Below are 6,000 nucleotides of genomic sequence, written 5' to 3'. Positions count from 1 at the left end.
TCTCTGTATCATGTCAGAAAAGCCATCTTCTGATATGGGACAGAAGAAAACAAAAAAATTAAGGGACTATTCTATTGCTACTAATCTAAATTCCTTGATTCTATTTTGATTCTTTAAGCTTTTCTTAAGTTATGAATTTTATATAAAAATTTATAAGATTAATATGTATATTAAACTTTTGTTATGATATTAATGGTCATATAGAGTACTAACTAATTCTAGAAAAAAGGCTTCAATTAGCTGCCTATCAATGTTTTTGTGTTCAAGTCTTTATCAGTTTTCTGCAGGGAATCATGACCAGGCCAGGCCTAACATTGAATTTCAAGTCTCCAGAAAGATGATGGGGCCCAACAACAACGATTCCACGTGGACAAAAATAATACCACTAAGCTGACAAACATCACCCACAGATCAGCTTTAGAGTACAAACTGCACAGAACAACTTTGAGAGGGCTAGCTGAGATGATACAGTTTCACAGATGACTTGAACAATGACTTGAGATAAGCCCTGAACTTTGGCATTATGCAGAGACTGGACAACAAATGATAAAGCTACCTTTCCTAGACCTTGACAACTAACCCCAAATTTTTCTTTTCAGAATCCCCTAAAGATGCCTTCACCCACAACCACCAGGAAGCAATTTTAAGAACATGATACCCACATTCCCAAAGAGGTAGTGTGGGGTGGGTGGTTTTTGGTCTTTCAATGGGTTTTGGGTCTGGGATAATTTTTGTTGTTTACAAGGTTTAGTTACAAGTTGTTGTTGTTAATGGTTAGGAAAATGGCTAAACAAAGGAGATTACAATTAAGGTTCTTGTTTGAAAAAAGATATATAGAAATGATAAAACAGAGGGTAGATTAATGAATCTACACTGAAAAGTAAAGTTTGATGATATTCACAGCTTATCTTCTCCTGTAGAAACAAAAGAGAGTTTATAGCTATGATATAGATAAAAAGGTAGATTATTGAATCTACTTTTAAAAGACAATTACTAGTTTTAAATACTTTACATTGGATTGGATTTTATATATTGTATACAAATTATATATATTGAGATTGATATTGTTTGAAATGCTGTATGTGTATTTCTAATCTTGTTCAGATATTGTACTTATACAGTTCATTTAACAATGTAATGTAATTTGCTAATCCTTGAATGTTACTACTACCAACTATTAGGATATAAAGAAATGAAAGTTAGTAGTTAGACATTACAATTGAACTTGTAGTCATATTAGGTGTGTTTTCAGGGTTGAGCAGAAATATATTAGATAGACAAGTCATCTTCAAACCCTTCAGAGATCTACAGAATATGGCATTTAAAATGTTTTAATAACTTAGAATTTTTTTCTTTTTCTATGACTATGAGACATGTAGACTCCTGGCAGCACCAATCTACTTCAGAGAAGATATGGGCATTGAAGAAACTGCATATGGAGTTAACTTTCATTGTGGCAAAAGTTAGCCACTGAGTCCTCACATCGACTGCTGACTAACAGGACAAAAAATGGACAGACAGGACACAAAACAAAAGACTTTTGATTCTTACCAAAACAAGTGTGGTTGTGGCTTTAACAACAGGCATCCTCTGAGGCCAGAACAATACAGCACCATTGCTGAAGTGGCCTTTGCAATCTGGAAAAGGCACAGGGCCCCTTTCTTTGATGGCAACTGCCCAGGCAATGGACCAGTGGCTTCAGATGTGCAGTGGAACAGTAGCTAAAAGTTATTCTTGACAGAGTAACTAGGCTGACAGAGTCTAACATTTCAATGGTAGACTGGCATTTAATAAAAGACATGAAACACCCACAAGCCAAGAAGAATGGGATGCAGAGAAGAATGGGATGCTGAGATGAAGCCACCCTCAAGTCAAGAAGAACGGACAGCCGAATTCCAAAAACATCAACAATTTCCAGAACTTAAAATCCTGACTCATGACAGGACACTGATGGAATTCAAGTTTATCTGGTTCGTAGACTACCGAATGTGAGGTTGAACTGTAGGCCTTGTGTATATCCTACTTCACAAATGAGTCTGCCAGGTACGCTAAGCCTAGAGGCTGAAGATGATGTCCCAACGCTGCAGAGAAACCTCAGTTGAGTGTCCAGGCAGCTGACTGTTTCTGTCAACTCACATTCTTTTTTGGAAGGTGCTTGTTTACACTTCCTGTTTTATTAGATAATATATATCCTTCTTGAGTCTCTGAGGGAGTTGAATATTAGATAATTATAGTTAGTTGAAGATTAGATAGTTATAGTTATAGTTTTCCTTGTAAAGAATTTCAGAAAAGAAATTCACTAGAGAGGTGTAAGTGTATAAATTTTATCAACAGATAGTTTTCTGTTGATAATATAAGTTAGAATGGAAAATGAATTAGGTACATTTTGGTCTTATCAAAATAGGATAGATAATGAAATATTTTCTCTGAGTTTGTCAAATGCAAATGGACTAGACATTGTTGAGATATTTATTGTTTGCATATATTATATATAGTAATTGTACTTATTGTATATCATTTTTCTTATATTAGTTATAATGTTTTTTCTTTATTCTTTTCATTGGAATAAAAAGGGGAAATATGGTGATACTTTATTTGTGCTGAAATGTGATATATTATTTGTATGTTAATAAATAAAGTTGTTTGAAGATCAGAGGTCAAAACAAGCCATAAACCAGAAGTCAGGCAGTTGTAGCACACGCCCTTAATCTGATCAGATGGCAGACAGAGTCTCTGTGTGGTCAAGAACACAACCAAGCGTAGTGACACACACCTTTAACACCAGTATCAACCATAGAGACCTGGAGGTCTGAATAGACAGACAGTGACAAGGAAGTGATGTGGCTGGGCTTAGAGCCAATGAGAAGGCAGAACAGGAAGGCAATAAAAGCACAGGTTAGACAGGAAGAGCTCTCTCTCTCTCTCTCTCTCTCTCTCTCTCTCTCTCTCTCTCTCTCTCTCTCTCTCTCTCTCTCTCTCTCTCCCTCTCCCTCTCCCTCTCCCTCTCCCTCTCCCTCTCCCTCTCCCCGGGAAAGTGAGAGCAGGGAGGTGATAAGATAAGGCTAGTCTTAGCTCTTCATAGCTCTTCACTATTTCTCTGACCTTTTTGGCTATTACTTCTGTATTTGGCTCTGTGTTTCTTATTTAATAAGACTGTTTAGAAACTCATCTACATGTGTGTCTCTGCAGTGAGGAGACTTGCAGGGGCCTATGTCTGCCGCAGGAGCACACTGGGTGACATCCTGTGTCTCATGTCCTGGCTACCACTTGCACTGTCAGGGCCCTGTGTCTGCCTTGTGAGCATGTCGGGTGGGGTCCTGTGTCTCCACCATGCAGTGTGTGAGGCAGCAGAAGAGTTCTGTAGTCACTGTTGCGGCCCATGTCATAGTGCCAGCAGGGTTACAGGTGCCTACAGCTGTGCGCAGATTGGAACATCTGTTTCTCTGCCACTGCACATGGAGCAAAGCCTGTGTCTCTAATGCGCAGTGCGTGGTGGGGGTCTGTGTCCCTGCTGCCAAATGGATCTTTCCAATTCCCTGTTCCTCCCCAACCTCCACCCAGACACAGAACATTTCCCTTCCCCTCCCCACATCCCGACTCTGCAGCCCTTCGCTAGGGGTGGTAAGCACTCTGGCAGCAGGTAGAGGGTGGGGTGGGGGCATGTGGGTGAGGTGTGGGAGGGAGCAGTTGGGTATTTATCACATTTGTATTTGTATAGTAATGATGAATGTGCCATGGCGTGTGTCTGGAGGTTTGGGAACAACTTTGCAGTGTTGGTTCTTTCCTTCCACTTTTAAATGTGTTTTGAAGACGTTACTCAGATTTCCGGGCTTGTGTGGCAAAAAAAAGTTTACCTAGTGATTCATTCAGATGCTTCCAGATCAGGACCCTGAGACCTAAATTTGCTACCTTGTTTCTATCAAGAGTCATGACTTTGAAAGCACACACCTTGCTGCTATACAAACAAACTGCCCTTAGTGGCACCGGGTCCTGTGCTCATTGCATGAGTTGGCTGTTTGAAACCTGGGGCCTATGCAGGGTCCCTTGGCTCGGCCTGGGAGGAGGGGACTGGACCTACCTGGACTGAGTCCACCAGGTTGATCTCAGTCTGTGGGGAAGGCTTTGCCCTGGAGGAGATTGGAATGGGGGGCGGGCTGGGGGGAAGGTGAGGGGGGCGGGAGGGGGGAGAACAAGGGAATCTGTGGCTGATATGTAGAACTGAATTGTATTGCAAAATAAAAATTTAAAAAAAAAACCAAAACAAAACAAACAAACAAACAAACAAACTGCCCTTCAAAGCTTGATTACCTTACCCCCATGAATAACTGCTCTCACCTAAAAGAAGAGTCCTGTTAGGCCCTGCTACTCTGAGAATTGAGATAGTGACTTATGTTCATGTTACAAAGTTTGCATGAGTAATTAATGTGATTGCTTGCAGAGGCAATTAGTCAACTCAAAGGGAGGGGGAGAAAACCACAAAATAAAAGAATTTCAAAGTCTTGTCGTGCCATTTGATGAGTCCAAATTAAAAAGAAAGATAGAAACAAAGATGAATTTTTAAGGGTTTCTAAATACTGTTATAAAAGGACTTAAGTTTTCTAAACAAATTGCTTGATTTAAATTTCATGGAAAACACAATGCCTCTGGGACTGCTAACACGTTTTGCCTGTGTTTAAGATAGAGATTCTTTTGTTTATATTGAAACCTAGTTATTTCATTAATAAAATTATTTCTAAGCTTTAAATTGAAAATATAAATGGACCATCAAGTAAGAAGGATAATGTAAAAAGATATAAGCATGAAATAATGTAGAGTTAAAAATAAAAAAAGGAAAATCTTTTACATATAATCTGGTCATCTCCTTTTGCCAGGTGGTGGGACTCCTTTTCCAGTGGTGGGACTGATTGAATTCAAAATATTAATGGCTTTTATATCCTCAAAACTACGGATATTCGTGTTGGAGATTGGACAGCAATTAAGAGCAAATGTGACTCTTGCAGAGGACCCGGGTTCAGTTCCCATCACTCACATGAAGAATAATAATTATCTGTAACTTATTTCTAGGACATCTGATGCTCTGTTCTGATTGTAGGAACTGCATACACATGATACACATACATACGAGGAAAATACCCTTACACATAAATTAGAAATAAATCTAATTTTTAAACTACAGGTACAAGCAGATACATCCAGATAGGGAGAAAAACCAATGCTCCACTCCTCCAATTACCCATCTAGGAACCAATAAGCATTTAGATGATTCTTCAACTCCAGAGATCTCTCTGTATCAGGACAACCAAAACTCAAATAAAGTTCTAAAAGTGATCATCATGACAAGCTGGGTAACTGCATCTTAGAAATTGAACCTTCAAAATACATGTCAGTTACATAACAACCCAACAACCTGTCTCTAACCAGCCTGTGTAATACTCAGGGAAGTTGGCATTAAACAAATTAAGCATAGAAATAAAAACTCAAAATATGGCATAAGAAGATCTGTATTCTGTGTGAGCATTTTACACTGGAAGAACGATCCTGACTCTGAAACTACAGAGATTTGAATAATGCTCAACTATAAAAATTTACCTGAATGGATACTATAAGATACCAAAAGACACTTGATACATTGGTAAAACAAAACCAAGGTTGCAACATAAGACATCTCATAGAGCACATTTTAACCTTTCACTAGGGTTACACTATTACAACTTTATATACATGGGCAAAGGTATTTGGTGACTCACCCATATAATCACAATCAAAGCCAAATTTTGTCTTGAAACTTAGGAAATTTTAATTGTTTGAAGGATCATTTCTTGCCTATGCTTCTCAGTCAAATAAGTGGAAACACACCTGCTCATTTACTTAACCCCTAATGTTGACATAGCAACTAAAAACCAGTCTTATCTGTTCATTTGGAAGCATTTGTCAGGTCTAAATAAGGTCTGCAATTCATTCTCCTTCCTATGGGAATGGGAAACAAATCACCACTAGAAT

This window comes from Peromyscus eremicus, chromosome 2, assembly GCF_949786415.1.
Source record: "Peromyscus eremicus chromosome 2, PerEre_H2_v1, whole genome shotgun sequence".
NCBI lineage: Eukaryota > Metazoa > Chordata > Mammalia > Rodentia > Cricetidae > Peromyscus > Peromyscus eremicus.
This window is presented reverse-complemented; position numbering follows the sequence as displayed.